Source organism: Triticum urartu, chromosome 6, assembly GCF_003073215.2.
Source record: "Triticum urartu cultivar G1812 chromosome 6, Tu2.1, whole genome shotgun sequence".
Classification (NCBI taxonomy): domain Eukaryota; kingdom Viridiplantae; phylum Streptophyta; class Magnoliopsida; order Poales; family Poaceae; genus Triticum; species Triticum urartu.
Window position 1 is genome coordinate 32,106,731 of NC_053027.1, and position 17,276 is coordinate 32,124,006.

Below are 17,276 nucleotides of genomic sequence, written 5' to 3' on the forward strand. Positions count from 1 at the left end.
CTTGACTTTGTCAATGCCTCTCTCTCCTCCACATAAGGAGTACTACTTGCTATGCATGCATGCGGCGGGCAGCTGGCGTCTTGAGGGGCCGGGGCGGTGAGAGCGGGCTCCGGAAGCGGTCCGGACTCTAGCATAATTTGGTTTTCACAGTATTTCTTTCTCCATTGACAGGTAGGCCCGCGTAGATAGATAAAGAACATGAGCTGATGAGGCGCATGCGGACTGTTTGACTGGTCAACCAGACAAATACGGAGCTATACGCTGAGCTAGTGACCGTATAATCACCATATCTCGTATACAATGATCAAAGTGAGCTATCAAGACAAGTTCGATGACCGCCAATGCATTTTACTCGGTAATAAATGACCAGGATTGAAGGGGAATCCAAATTTGCTTCGTCTTCTGTCCTTGGGCTCTTGACAAACCAATGCACTATACGGTTCTCCAGCCACTCCACCCCAGAGCTCTCACCAAGCATCGTTCATGCCACCGCGCCGCATACTAACTGGTAAGGCAGCGATGGCATCCCGCCGCACCAAGTTCCTCGCCACCCATGACCGCACACAAAATGGTAGGGAAGCGATGGCATCCCGCCATGCCGAGTTCATCGCCGCTCGCGACCTCACAACTATGTGGGAGGAATTTGAAGATGCCAAGGCCGAATGGGCGGTAGAGCAAGAGGCGGCCAAAGCCGCACAGAGGGAGCGGAAAAGTCAGAAAGCACTCAAGAAAAGAGAGGCCCACCGCCGCAAGAAAGAAAAGGACGCACGCGCTGCTGCGGAGAGGTCGGCGGAGATCCAAGCACGGTGGGGTGTCGCCGACAAAGCCGGGAAGGAGAACGACGGCGTCTGGCCAGCATGTGAGAAGTAGTAGTACTAGTAGTTAGTGTGTGTGTGTGTGTGTGAGTACGAGCATGTACCAGTACTACTAGTTACTACTGTAGTTTTTAGAGCAAATTACCAGTACATTAGCCTAGACTAAATGGAAAAATTCCTATCCTAAGCATCAAATGGCATCTCTTTCTCTATAGGAATTGAGATGCATGTCATCTCACTTCCTATGGTTTTCATGTTCCTATCCTATGAACAAAAGGAGGCCTCTGTTGTAGTAACTACTGTAGCTAGCAGTACTGCTAGTACAGTAGTTTTCTTCAAGAAGCGGAATTCAACGAAGTCATGATGGTTCCTTCGTCCAAGTAACTTCAAAGTGGGAAGTGGGCCTATGATTTGACGGCTCATTAGTCATTGTTACTGCGGCGCGACAACCTGGGTGACTCCCTTGGAGTTCTGCGTGCATGGCAAGTGGACCAGGATGGTCGACGTCCCACATGTTGGCGAACGGAAGTAGTATTCTTTCCGATATCTAGGAGCAAGGAAACCACGTGGTATAGTATCACCTCTGATTGGTTCACAAAAAAATAGTATCACTGCCGATTTATAATTATTTTTTATTTCTGATGAATGCTAGCGTTTCAACTCTTACGACGAAGGGTGCCAAACACGGCACATGCTGGATGTCCCACACGTCAGCGAAAGGAGTGGGACATGAACAGCGTGGTAGAGCCCATCATAAAAAGACAGCGTGGTAGAGCATCTCCACTTCTTCCACTTCTGGGTCGGAGACCACACGTAGTAGTACTTAGTGGTATGAACGATAAAAAGTGCGACCTAGAGACAAAGACACGTCTAGTTGGAAGGTCTCGGGGCATACACGTAAACAAATATAAAAGTTAATATGTGCCTCCAACTAATATAGTAGTAGTAGAGTACTTAGGCACGTACTCCATAACATCACCATGCATTGCACGTACAACATTTAGTGGTAGTACGTAGTAAGAGACAAATGCCGCCCAAGAGTTCCCTTCTCGACCTACTTTTGGGTGTTTGGTAGAGTGTATGGAGGGTGCATGAGTCCACACTAGTTTAGCACAAATACACTAGAATCATGCATGAAGAGAGCATGCATGTAGAGGGGTGTTGAGTTGAGCATGCATGAAGAGGGAACAACTATGCTGAGACGAGAACGCAACCAAACACACCCTATATGCCACGCATGTTCATACGATTTGTGCCTTTCTACTTCACTTACCGCGCTACATTACTCAGGTTCGTACGTCCACTCCTGGGTACATGTTCGTCTCGTAGTTCCAGTCCCACGTGTTCTTCATATAGATGGAACGATCCTCGCATAACACGTGCACCTTGATGCTAGATGTCTCGCGTGTTGGCAAAAGGATGAACAAAGCTCACATAAAAAATAGAGTGGAAGAACATAGATTCCGGACGACCGAGAAGGAGCAAGGAACCTCGTGGTGGAGCGTCTGCACTCATAATATTTAATATTATTCAGCGATATAAAATTAACCAGTCATCTCCACAGTGGACCGGAAGAGTACGAAACACGGCAGCCCAGTGTAGTTACATCATACTAGTACATGGCTAACCCATGCTATCACCATATTTCTTGGCTTCCGTGTGACACCTATCTCTAGTAATCCAGTAGCATGTATCGCTTGTCCCTCCTCGTCTCTATCAAAGTGCGGCGGGCTGGCATTTCTGCCGTCTATTGAGGTCGGTTAACTATCACATGTTAGCGACATGCCAAGAGCATTCTAAAAAAATTCCTTTCACGTTCCGTTTTCAAAAAGAAAAAAAATCCTTTCACGTACAAATTTGCCTGTATGCTTTGAGCAACTTGCATGTCCTATACTGCTCCTGTTTGATACTCTAACTTAGCTAGAGGTTAGACTAACTCATGACTAACCCTGAACTAACTGTAGCCAAACAGGTGTTTGGGTGACAGGGTTAGATTGACAATAAATGCACTTCATGGAGAGAGAAAAGTGATTTTTCAGTGGTCCCAATGAGAACTATCTCCATTTAGCACCTCTTGGGTAGGATAGTTTTTTTTGGTGGGTTCAGTGCAACTTGCTCCAATTCAAACCCTCATGCTTGGATAGTTTAGGGCTATTTAAGCCCCAACTAGCTCAAACTAACTCTAACCCATGGATCCAAACAGGGCCTATGGCCAGTCTCGACGCGGAGCAGTCGCGTGCATCGGGAAGCGGCGCTCTCTCGGCCGTCGCGCCACTTCAAAGCCGGCGCCAGTGAGAGGTCGCCTCTGCTTTGGCCGGGCATTAATGCGGCACTGACGCTCCAGGGCGACACTGACCATTTCACGCGGGAAGTGCGCGCTGGCAAGGGAGTATAGGTTTTGAACCGTTTCAGGTGTAGTACTGGTAGTTTGCAAAACTACTCAATTATTGCACTCGGTTTCCTAGGAAATTGTGGTAAAAAACGTTACTCCACAGCCCGCTTCCCTTCTCCTTCCTCTTCCACCGCCCGCGCACGTCCGCGGGAAGCGACCGGTCAACCCTTATATAGGAGTGCTAGCACAAAACGATGCATGCATGACCACTAAAATTTCCATATTAAAGCGCCGCTCCGGTGGGAGTATGGCATATGTTGTTACCTTCGGACGGCCCATGGCTACCGGGCGACGGCGACCAGAGAAGAGGCGACGGGAGGGGAATGAATGCAGCTACTGTTTGGGTTCGCCTTCCGGCTTAAATAAATGCGCAGCATCATGTGTACCCGAAGGTGCACAAATTGTAACATATGTGTCTGCTTAAGTGGGCGTCACGTAACTGGTGTGTGTGTGAGAGAGATTCTGAGAGACAGAGTGCGTGTGTGCGACTCTACTCTTCGGACATGTACTCAACATTTTGCATCGGGATATAAGTATAATGGTATTTACTTTAGCTAGTGATTTACGTGGCCATGTTAATGTGGTTGTGTCAAAAAAATGTCACTTCCTGCTCGTGATTTGCGTTATATAATTACAAGCAAGATTCTCGTGCATTGCATGGAACATTAATATGCATTTTTTACAGAACACCTGTTGTGATTGACCCATGCAGGAGTAATCCCATGTGTAAAAACTAATGATATCTCGAGAATTTTATCGGAAAACTGGTATCTCGAGAATGTCATCGAAAAAATGAAAGATGAGAGATAAGGCGAGGAGGAGTGGAGCGTGGTGGTGACTGGTAGTCGGAATGGGCGGAGGAATGGGGATGGACGGCGCTGGCAGGCGGCAGCGGCCACCATGCATGCTAGATTGTTCCAGAGACTTATTCCTTTTTTAATTGCTGAGCAATGAGGTTGCGGGAGATAATGATGTGGAGAGAGGTGCGGGTATCTTTTGTAAAATTATCATAGTTTGCTTTCTATCCTCAGATATAGATCATACGGTCTGTATTACAAGATGGCAGGCACACCATCACCACCAACTCGTTTTTTTATAAGGGTACAGATGATAAGTTTGCTGACTACTAAAGTAAAGTGGAATTTGTCCATGTTATGCAAGTAAATAAAGGTGATTGTTCATCATACGGGTAAGGTTGGATGAAGGGTGGTAGGAACAAATGCTCCGCCTAGAGCATGTGTGTGTGAGATGGAGTCTTAGTGTGTGTGTGGGGTGTGTGTGTGTGAGAGAGAGAGAGAGATGGAGTCTTACTTTGTGTGTGTGAGAGAGAGGGAGAGAGATGGAGTCTTAGTGTGTGTGTGGGGGGGCGTGCGTGCTTGCGTGTGTGTGTGTGTGTGTTTGTGTGTGTGTGTGAGAGAGAGAGATGGAGTCTTAGTTTGTGTGTGTGTGTGTTGGGGTGCGTGCGTGCGTGTGTGTGTGTGTGTCGCGGGGTCCTGTATGGCGGATGTAATTTAAGCGTCCATGGCTTTCATCATAGAGAGGTGATGTGTATGGCAGAGGCCACCAACGATGGGGTGCGAGAGAGAAAATGCCCGTAGAGAGGGAAGAGAAGGTGTGTGCGCGTGAGAGGAGTCGACTTCGAGAGAATGTGTTTGTTCGAGAGACACCGAGGAAGACTACTATATATCGATGGTGCATGTAGGCGGGAATTAAACTAAGGGATGGTCTTATTGGTTTCAGGGATATAGGGGAAGAGTGAGAGGTGGGGGGTAGCTAGAAGGAGATTGTTAAGTGTGAGTGTGTGTTTTACCCATCCAGGCGGAAGTTATGTGCACAAAAGAGGAGAACGATTCGATGTGGCGTTAGGATTGAGGGTAATTAACAACGTATGGAGACATAGAGACCTTGAACGTGCATGTGTGAGAGGTATACATGTATACGTGGGATGTGTGTGTGTGTACGCGCGCGCATGATCGAGATAAAAGAAAGAAGACATAAGTCATAAGATCAACGACATGGGAGAGACAGATCAGTATGACAATATGCATGCATGTGAGAATGCATGGAAGAAGTCCCGACAATTGAGCATGTGTTTTTGTCTTTAAGAGATAGTGGCGTGGACTGGAGCATGCATCTATGGCGACCAGAGGGAGTGAGGTGCAACGATTGTGCAAAAGAGACCAACCTATAAATGCATATGTATGGAGAGACATATATAGTGTGGGTGATAGGAAGCAAGACTCCGTGTGAGAAAGAAATGTTAACGGAGAAACTACAGATAGATACAGAGATGGAGATGCTAGCTAGAGGGACATCTGCTAGTTTGGGTGTTGGAGATGACCGTCGGGTGGTTCAAAGGGTGAAGTTATATATGTGTGTGAGAGGGCACTTGACTGCATGTAGAGAGAAACATATGTAGTGTGCATGATAGGAATCAAGAGTGAGGGCGAGAAAGAAGGTTGATGGAGAAACAGATAAATAGAAAGATAAAGATGCTAGCTAGTGTGCGTTAGAGATAGGAGTATAGTGGATCAGAAGGCTGGGTTATGTGTGTGGGTGTGAGAGAGATAGAGAGAGGGTGCGTGTGAGTCACATACAAACAGATATCAGAGAGAAATGAGATCCAGAGAGACGGAGTTTTGTGTCTGCGAGAGAGAAAGATATTTCACAACGAGAGTGATAGCTAGAGAGACATATGAGGGAACGCAAGATATCTCTAGGGAGAGAGGGTGTGTGTGAGCGACATACAAGAGAACAATGGAGGAATATGAGACCCTGGGAGACAGAGTTTGTGTTTGTGTGTGAGAAAGAGATATTGAAGAGGAAGAGTCATAGGTTCTCATATCTAAGGAGCGAAAGACATCTCTGTATGAGGGGTGTGCGAGTGGCACACATGGGAATAGTAGAGAGAAATGAGACCCCGGGAGACAAAGTTTTGTGTTTGTGTGAGAGAAAGAGATTCCACATGGAGAATCATAGTTAGAGACACATAGCAGGGAGCAGGATATACTTAGAGAGAGATAGAGTGATGAAGGTCGAGGGAGAGAGTACCGTCAGTGTGTTACGAAGATAAAAGATCATTGTCGACATACAGGTAGCATGAGAGATACCTGAGAGACGATGAACGCATATAGGTCCAGAGAGATAGTCCTATATAAGCATGAGTGATAGCTATATGAGACGAATATCCGGATTAAAGGGGATTCAAATATTTAAACTGGAGATCACGACATCGATAATATCATAACGCAAATTGGTGCATCAAACATGAATATTCATTTGAATTTGGGCACACGTGTAATGTTATATAGTTTATCAATATTGGTGATCCATAGATTCTTCAATTACAAACAATGCATGGTTTATATGCAATTAATGTCTAAACGGGATTACACTATATGTTGCGTGCGTGAAACACATTATACATGTTTGAGAAGTAAAAAAACCCGCATGGAACACACATTAATTGGAGACAATTAGCGAGGAATGCATACATTGGATTTCAACATAAAGTGGTTTCAAATATTTGAATATCCAAATTGATGGATACAACCTTATGAATCTGAGATCATGCCATTTGTAAACCATATTTATGTATAAATGGTGTTGTGCTTTTGAAAGTATATAAAAAATGATGTATATAGAATGTAATTCCAATTGAAAATGGATCTCGCCCGGAAAAAAATTAGAATACAAACGGGATTTGAATTAAGTTGGCACGGTAAACATGCACTCTGCAAAATTTGAACGAAGTGGGGAAAGTCGCAGTAACTGCCCGAAACCAAAATCTGCGAGATGGAAATCACTACTGCCTATCCCTGCCACGCAAAGCCTATATGCTGGATTTCTATAGGTTTCGATAGGGGTAGGTTTGTAATTTCACCCAAACGTGACGTAACCGCCTCTCACCCGGATTCATACACGGTGGGCGCCAAAACATAGTGTGGCTTCGGCTGAAATCGACTCCCTCCCCGATTCATATTCATACACGGTGGGCGCCAAAAACAAACTCTCTTCGGCAAATATTCGGTGTATGCGAGATTACCGTCCTATCCCAACCGACTAGTGTTGCTGTGATGTAGTAGAAATTTGAAACGGGGGCTAAGTTTGTAAATTTCCTCGCATTTGAGACAAGCGCACCCTGAATACATGGTCCCCCCTTCCTCTCTACCTCCCTTTTCCCCATTCGTACTTCGTGGGTGCCAAAAACACCCTCTCCACCCCACCCTCCTCCGTCCGCTGCCGCTGTCCGCCACCCCATCCACCATCGTCCTCCTCCACCATGCCGGAGCTGATACCCCGACGCCGCCGTCCATTACAAGAGATCGACCTCTCTCATCCACGGCTGCGGACCGGGATCCTTGCATCCCGTCCTCTCGCTTCATCCCCGCCGTCGTCCACCTTGCCGGCGCTGCTCCTACAACCGTCTCATCCACCGCGCCCCGCCGCCACCGTCTACCCTCCTAGATCTGCTTCCACGCCGCCGACAGCCATCGCTACCGCAACACCGTCAAGTTCTTAGCAGATGCACACACGGCGCCGCACCAGAGGCGGTACTCTTTCATATCTGCTCAACTTATTTATCGCAGCAAGAAAAATAGATCGCCACTGCTTTACTGTGATTTCTTGTCTTGGTTGCCAAGTTGCCATTGTCTGGTTTGCACCTTCAGATCCGCCATGGCACGCTCAACACCATACTCGCAATGCTCATGGTTTTCCCCTTTTATATTCCACACTAGTTAAATCACAGTAGACTAAATTTCAAAATTGGGTCAGTCGATTTTTCAGAGCTCGCCGGAGTTCGCCGGTGCGATCGAAGGGGCTCGGGTGGGGATGGTGGTTGTGGGGGGCGGTTGTGGGGCCTCATCGAACGAAGAAAACTCGACGCAGGGGGGGGGGGGGGGGGGGGGGGGGGGGGGGGGAGGAACACAGGCGGTGGGGCCGGTGGTTCGGCCGGCGGCCCATGCGGTGTTCTGTATGGGAAGCACAGTATGTTCCTTGTCAGGAAGGGGAGCTGGGACATCTGCAGTCAACAGCTGATAGAGCTGGCTTGTACATGATCGATAGGCTTTCAATTACTAGCGGTAATACAACACCGTAATTTCCATCTAGTTCCACTTTCTCGATTTATATATCCTGGTTATGGTGTACCCCTGTTATGTACACTATGATTTGCCTAGTTGCTGTGTGCTCTTGTTATCATGGTTTGGTAATAAACTCTCTATACAGTATATTATGAACCTATCATCTGCCAGCTATCCTTACTTCTGGAGCCTATTTTTTGTGTACTTGTGCCAGATTATATAAATGCACGCACCATATTACAGGACACATGAGCTCTCTCATCAGAATCCAGTGATAGCACACAAGTGTTTACAGGGGTGCCCCTATATTAGAATATCATCTGCATTACAAAGATAATCTCACAACTATTTATGTTTTCATGGTTCTCAGATATCATATGCAATTACAGTGAATATCAGAATCCGCGCATCAGAAGAATATTGTGGAACACTGCAATGACTTACAAAATTGGCACCAGGGCATTGAGTGCCATTCTGGAAGCAATGAAACTCGTACGCTCCCCACCTGTTGATTCTTGTTCAGAATATCATCCTAATGACTATTCTAAGCTCGAGGAGTCAAAGGCAGATGGCCTGTCCTGTTCACCCATCAAGGTGCATGTTCTAATTTGGCAAGGTTTTATTGATTGCGCGTATCTTGCATATGTTGTCCTGCATTTCTTCTACTTTGTTGCACCACCATCTGCTTAGTTTACTCATCATATATGTCGAGATGCCATGCCCATCCATTATCAACACATATTCCATCTGTCATCGTACCATGTTTTTCCACTCAAATGTTGTTCTGGTGCATCAGACATCAAAAAGGAAGAGGGTGATTGCCGAACCTGAAGGAGCACCAGCAAAGTCCTTGAAAAACATGGTGGTGCCGGAGAAATCAGACAACACCCCACTTATATTGGCTGTACAACCAGTGACACAAAACGTAGGACCGACTCCAGCAGACTGTACCCATACTTCACTGGCCACACCACTAGCCCCACCATACAGGACCTGCACTCCAACAAAAGGTATACCAATTTCATTGCCATAGCACCAGCTGTACCACAGAAAAATCCCACTCCAGCAAAAAGTACAGCAAGTCCATCGGCCGAAGACCTATCCCAACTGTAGAGACGGCCAATTCCTGCAGATTGGAACCCCATTCCATTTATTCCCAGTTTAAAAGACAATGCTTTCAATGTTGTTAGGGACTACGTGCATATATTCCCATCATGGGAAGATTATTGTGAAGACAAACACCATTTTCACATCTTCCTGTCCAACTTACGTGTAAGTGCTATTATTCATGGTTATTATTTTCCTGTTTTCTGCTGATTGAACACATCAATGATTTACATTACATTGTTGTAACTAGGCGAGAGTCAATCTGGATAGTCATGACGAGCAAAGCTTGCTTGTGCTTTTCAAGGAAGCATTGCAGCAGTATCGGTGTTACCTGAGGAAATCACACTTTGATGGCAAGTCTATAAACGAATTTCCGGTGAAGTCTCCTGTGCTAAATTTAGAAGACATTGAATGGAAAAACCTTGTTATGCACTGGTCTCGTTCCCAGGATGAGGTACTGTCTATGAAATCACATGACAATTTGAACTTCTACTTTTCCGCATGTGCCTTACGGATCTTTTTTGCAGGAAATCTGCTGGAAGAAGAATTTCGGTTTGACAAGAACGACAGGATATCGCAAATATGTTGCCTGCTGCTTTGCTCTTGTTAGTACCTGTTGTCCTGTATCACTGTACTTGCATACATACATGTTTCATTATGTGACAGCAGTATGCATGATAGCTTGCTTATCAGTTGTTCGCTCCAAATTATCTGATCTGTATGAATGGTTACATTAGTGTAGAATATATCCAATGCTAATGTTTTTTAGCTCTGCATTGTTCCTGTAAGTACATGCTGTCCTTCATCGGTGTACTTATAATGACAGGTAGGTGTTTATGTACCATCACTCTGTAGCTTATTTTCCTTTGCCCTCCATTTTCTACACATCAGATCTATATTTACTCTTACCATAAGGTTGGTACTGAAGAAGTTTAGTTTTGCATTGCTCTTGGTTGTACCTTTTGCCTATATCGCTGCACTTACATTTATAGCTACTTGGTTATGTAGCATCACTCTTCATCTTATCTTAAATATTCTCCATTTTTTCGTATATTATCACATCTATATTTACTCTTAACAAAATGTAGAATAAAGGCAATCTTTTGAAGAAGATTCTGTGGTAAACTTCTTGAATTGCCCCCCCCCCCCATCAGCATGGACAAGGCATTTATAGAGCCTGTCTTCACCAATAATTTAAGTTTGTCCATCTCAAGCCTTCAAACTTTGTTGTATATATTTGGTTAGGCATGACTGCAAGAGCTGTTTATTTTTGGTGTTTGCATCAAATTGCTTGTTTAAAGTTTATTATATGTAGTTCATAAACAAAAGTTCGTCCTTTCTCAATTTAAGTTTTAAGTTGTACAACCAAGTTCCTTCTTCATACCATGTAAATTAAACTATACAGAGCAAGTGATCTTCTTTTGCACTACATGTATGCTTCTGTTCTTCATCTGTAATCCAGTGGTGTGGTGAACCTACCCAGTACAGCACAATGTCATATTCTGCAATGTCTTAACTATGAACAATGTCATATCATTCTACTATTATTTAAACCGTCTCTTTATTTGCCAATCTGAAATGGTATAAATTGACAACACACTAACCATTGATACTTATGAGTTCTTGATCTGTAATCCAGTGGTGTCATGAAGCTGCCAACTCCTTCACAATGTCATTTCCTGCCATGTCTTGACCTGAACAATACTATATTGTGTTAATGCAAATTTAAACTGTGTCACTTTATTCGTTAGTAAGAAATGTGATGAATTGTCAGCACTGATACTTTTATGTGCAAAACCTGTCATCTGTCTGCTTGTTTATCTTTCAGAGTGAGGAAGATATAAGTGTTGAACAAGCGCAATCTCATCATCTTGCTCAGCTGCTTGCGCTGCAGCTCCCCAACAGGGCTAACCTTTCTTGAACTCTATTGAAGTGCTGTCGGTTTTGTATATTATTTTGTCGGCGTGTTTATTTGCACTAGTGGCGATCTTTGATGCCCAGTGTATGTAATCTGCTGTCTGCTTGTGCTTTATTATCATAGTGGCGAACTTTCATGCCCAGTGGATGTAATATGCCGTAATTTCTTTATTGTATAGTCTAGGTTTTTTCTTATTCACGATGCTGCAGTTATTTTACAGTATATATATCATGTCTTCGCAGTAAACCGGCCAAACCGTAAAATTACGGTACTTAATCGGGCCGTCATGCAATCATGATGTAGGTTGGGCCTGAAAACGTGCTGATCAGCTCACGGGCCAGCAGCAGCCCGAAATGAACCCTGGCCCATGATTGTGCGAATCAAATCACGGGCTTTTAACATGCCGAAAAATTGTCTTGGTCCTTGTTTGGCCCAATCAGATATCGGCTGCGAGCAGGCCGGATGCAAACCGGGCCGTAGTTAGGCCCAACTGTATGACGGGCTTTTAATAGGCCGAAATTAATATAGGGCTGAAATGTTAAACGGGCCCTTAACAGGGCAAAACTAATATCAGGCCGAATTACTAAGTGGGCCTTTTGCAAGTCGGCCCAAAAGCATAGTGTCCAGTTGACTGGCCGAATCTGATATGGGCCATAATTGAGCCCAAAGCCTCTTAAAGGGCCGTACCTGATCTGGGCCATAATTTGGCCCAGAACGTGGTAGGCCTTTAATGGGCCGGACTCATATGGGCCACTATTAGGCCCGGAGCGTGGCAGGCCATTAATGGACCGGATCAAATATGGGCTGGCATTTGGCCCAAAACATGGCAGGCAGTTAATGGGCCGGCCTACTAGGGTCCACAAAATCTTGTGGGCCTAAAGCTGGGCCGGCTAATTAATGTCGGCGAAATCTCGTGGGCCTTTAGCTTTGCCGGCCCATTATGACCCGCAAAAATCTTATGGGCTTTACCTGGGCCGGCCCATTATGGCACAAAAATTCTTGTGGGCCTTTACCTGGGCCGGCCCATTATGGCCCGCAAAATCTTGTGGGCCTTTAGCTGGGCCAGCCCATTATGGTTCGCAAAATCTCGTGAGCCTTTAGCTTGGCCGGCCCATTATGGTCCGTAAAATCTTGTGGGCCTTCAGTTGGGCCGGCCCATTATGGTCCGCAAAATCTTGTGGGTCTTCAGTTGGGCCGGCCCATTTAAACTTGATGGGCCAGTCCACGTGTCAACATATCATAGGCGAGTATCGCCCATTGGATGAGTTGACACATGTCTCCTCCAGCCAATGATGATTTTACACGGGGAAAATCCCCATTGGTCGAGGCTGTTAGCGGGTTATCGGATCCAAAACCCGACCCGATAGCTTACCGGCGTTCCGTTACGGTGGATGCCACGTGTCGGTCACCGTTGAGGAAGGCACTTCTGTGATGCGCAATTTATTGTCATGGAAGTGGACACTTCCGTGATGATAATTTTGGTAATGTCATGAAACACTTCTACGACAGCACATGTATGACTATCTTGATTCTGTCATAAATTTGTCATGGATGTGGATGCAGGACAAAAAATGACCTAGTGTGACAAACACGTATCATCACGGAAGTGTATTTTTTTGTAGTGTTATACAGGGATATCTATTGAACTTGTTGCTATTGCGACATTTTGCTTCGCTACGCGTAACACTTTGCTTGATTTCAGTGCAACTGCACAAAACGAGATTGGATTTCCTATTTGTGTTGACAGATTCGTACTTTATCTTGTGTGCGTCATGACAGGTTGGTACTTGCCTTCATCCACATGATCGTGCAGTGTGTTTTGAGATGCTGTGCTACTTGTATTGGTACTGTTTTAAATAAATGATGAACTGAAGCTATTGTATTGCTGTCTTTTCCCATTAAGTAGTGAACGAAAATGGGACCAACCCAGACATGATGCTTGTTGCTTTGTTACAACAAATTCAGCATCACCCTGATACGTCTCCAACGTATCTATAATTTTTGATTGCTCCATGCTATATTATCTACTGTTTTGGACTATATTGGGCTTTATTTTCCACTTTTATATTATTTTTGGGACTAACCTATTAACCGGAGTGTAACACCCCGGATATGATTTACCCAATTTGTACTCCAACTCTTGCCGTTTCCGGCCTTAAGTTATTTTATTTTCTCGGGTTCGGGTCTTTGTCTCCATGTATTGTTACCATTGTCATGCATGTCTTATCATGTCATCATGTGCATTGCATTTGCATACGTGTTCATCTCATGCATCCGAGCATTTTCCCCGTTGTCCGTTTTGCATTCCGGCGCTTCGTTTTCCTCCGGTGGTCATCTCTAGCTTTCTTTCATGTGTGGGGATTAAACATTTCCGGATTGGACCGAGACTTGCCATGCGGCCTTGGTTTACTACCGGTAGACCGCCTGTCAAGTTTCGTACCATTTGGACTTCGTTTGATACTCCAACGGTTAACCGAGGGACCGAAAAGGCCTCGTGTGTGTTGCAGCCCAACACCCCTCCAAGTTGGCCCAAAACCCACCTAACCCTTCTCCATCATCTAGAGTGTTTGATCACGATCGCGTGGCCGAAAACCGTGCTCAATTTGGACTCTCCTAGCTCCCTCTATGCCTATAAATAGACACCCTCCGAATCCGGATCTCCTTCCTCCCCGAAACCCTAAAAAACGTCTCCGACGCGCAGGACATTGTTCGCCCGGGTCGGACACCGCCGCCGCCGCTGCCCGCAGCCACTGAGGAGCCGCCACCTGGCAGCCGGCGCCTCCCTCCGCTCGAGGCCCGCGAGGCCCGCGAGGCCCGCCGCGGGCCCTCCCGGCCCAAAGCCACCGCCGCCCGCGCCCGACTACCCCACCGCCTCCTTCCCCGATTCCGGCGTCCGACACCGCCGCGCCCTTCGCCGCTCCGCCGCGGCAAGTTCGCCGTCGCCGCCACCTACCCTCGCCGGTGCTGTACCAGGCCGCCGCGACCACCGCCGCACCCCGACGCCGAGCGCCGCCCCGCTACCGCAGTTCACTGGAGACCGCGGCCACCATCGCCGCCCCGGCCCCGCGCACCTCGCCGGCCCTCTTCCGGCGTCCTCCCTGTAGAGCTCCGGCCATCCTCGTTATCCGCGCCGCTGCTACAGTGTTTTCCGCCGGCGAGATCCAGATCCAGCTACAGTAAACCCTAATCCGCGAGGTGGTTTTTCTTCCAAGTCCTCGAAATCGCAGATCCATGTGCTCTTGTTCATAGCATCGTATCTCCGCATCCGTAGCTCCGATTTGGACATATAGCATATCAAATTGTTCGTCTCAGAGAGTACATCATTTCATTCCATTGCATCATTTTCATTTGAGTTCATCTTGATGCCCGAAATGTTGTTAGAAGAGGGCTACTTGAGATATTTGTCAGATCTGCTACTCCATTTAGACTTTTGTCATTTTTGCCATGATTATTGTGTGCATGATATGCCCATGAGCTCTACATATGTTTTGTTAAGGGTTTTGTCATCTTTAAAGGGGTGCAACCCATGTATTTTTGTGATGTGTGTGGTGACTAGCACAAGCTTGCAAAGTGAGGCACTTGGTAATTCTGTTTTCAGGGACTTAGCATTTCCACTAAGTCCTCGAGCTGTTTAGTTCATGATGTCATATGTTCATGTTGTTTCCTAGTGATCCGTGCCTCTTTTGAGGATGATCAGTAAGGATGTTTTGTTAATCTTGTAGTGATCTATCCATCCATGTCTTTGTTTGCATATATGGAGCACCCTATCTTGAGTCAATCGAGCTCTACTTTTGCTACTTTGTGAATCTGGGCAGATTGTCAACTTGTTTGCAATTTTGCCGATGATGTTATAGTTGATCTGTGCATGCTATGTTATTGTTCTTGCCATGTCTAGCTTGCATTTTGTGTGTTTTTGATAGATGTATGATTAGATTTTCATGACTTGCTCTGTAGTGAGTGCATCGAGCTCATAAACAAGCCTACTTGAGTTATGTTTCAGCATGCTCCAGTTTTCACAGTCTGAAAACTGATTATGTTTTTGCCATGTTCACATGCTTGCAAATGTATTTTGTGATCCCTTTTGGCTCAAGGTCACTAAGGGACTTTTGTTAAGCTCTTTGAGTAGTTCCATGCCATGCTTTACTTTGTCATGTTCAGGTCCTATAGCATATAGTTTTGTTGCTCCGAAGAGTGCTACCTGATCTGAAATTCCAGACAAGTGTTAATTTCACTAAGTCTGAGATCTGTTTACCATATGCATTTTTGCCATGCTTGTTTGAACCTGTTAATGGATGAATTGGCCGTAGCTCAGTGCTAGACTTTTGTTAAGAATCTTGAATGCATCCCTTCCGTATATTTTGTTGCCATGTTTGGGTGCTGTAGCATGTTCATCTCATTGCATTTAGATGGCTACTTGCTGTAAATCGCAGAACGTGGTCATATTTGAATCGCTTGCCATTTCCAAACCGTAACTCCGTTTCCGGTGATCTTTATATCGTTTTCAAGCGATTTCCTATCATCTTTGCAGTGGCACACTTGGTTTTCCAAGTTGAGGCCAGGTTCTTGCATTTCCTGTCATATCTTGCATATGCATCCCGCATTGCATCCCGCATATCATACCATGCTTGCATCATATTGTTTGATCGTTGCACGTGGTTGATTGTGTCCTTGTTGCTTGTTTGTCTTGTTTGGGTAGAGCCGGTAGACGAGTTCGCTAACGAGGAGCCCTTTGAGTTTGCTTTCGAGGATCCAGGCAACTCTGACAACTTTGCAGGCAAGATGATCATACCCTCGAAATCACTACTATCTTTGCTATGCTAGTTTGCTCGCTCTTTTGCTATGCCAATGCTACGATGCCTACCACTTGCTTTCAAGCCTCCCAAATTGCCATGTTTAGCCTCTAACCCACCATGTCCTAGCAAACCGTTGATTGGCTATGTTACCGCTTTGCTCAGCCCCTCTTATAGCGTTGTTAGTTGCAGGTGAAGATTGGAGACCGTTCCTTGTTGGAACATTATTTACTTGTTGGGATATCATTATATTGCCATGTTATCTTAATGCATCTATATACTTGGTAAAGGGTGGAAGGCTCGGCCTCTCGCCTAGTGTTTTGTTCCACTCTTGCCGCCATACACTACTAGGAAAAGGGCTATAGATGGAATTGACACTAATGGCGCACCAGACATGTGGTGCGCCATTACTATATACTAATGGCGCACCATGTGTTGGTATGCCATTAGTGTCCAAATACTAATGGCGCACCACATCCGCGGGTGCGCCATTAGTAAAAAAAAATTTAAATTTTTTCAAAACTACTAATGGCGCACCGTGGGGTGGTGCGCCATTACTAGTTGCACCACATCCACGGTGCGCCATTAGTAAAAAAAATTTAAAATTTTTAAAATTTTTGTCAAAACTACTAATCGCGCACCATGGGAGTGGTGCGCCATTACTAGTTGAACTAGTAATGGCGCACCATGCCACGGTGCGCCATTAGTAACTTGGCCACCACTACCACCGAATGCACTCCCCCCCCCATGAATGCCACCCCGTTAAACATTTTCAAAATCCTCAAAAATCCTCAAAAACCTAACCCCGTTAAATAGTCTTGATCGCGAGGGTGTGAGATTGCTGAGTCCTTGTAGCTCACAGATTACTATTACACCAGAATGCAGGGCCTGATGATACAGCTCCAGATGGTGCGCTTGAGCTCCAGTGGGAGTTCGACGAGGACTCTCAGTGTTACTATGTTTCCTTTCCTGATGATCAGTAGTGGTGCCTAGTTGCGGTGATCGGGACCGTGTCGCATGTTGGGTTGTCTTTTATTTGGGCGCCGTAGTCGGACCATGAGTGTTTGAATGATGTAATGCTATTTATGTACTTGATTGACGTGGCGAGTGTAAGCCAACTATGTTTTCTCCCCTTTTATTAATTATATTACATGGGATGTTGTGAAGATT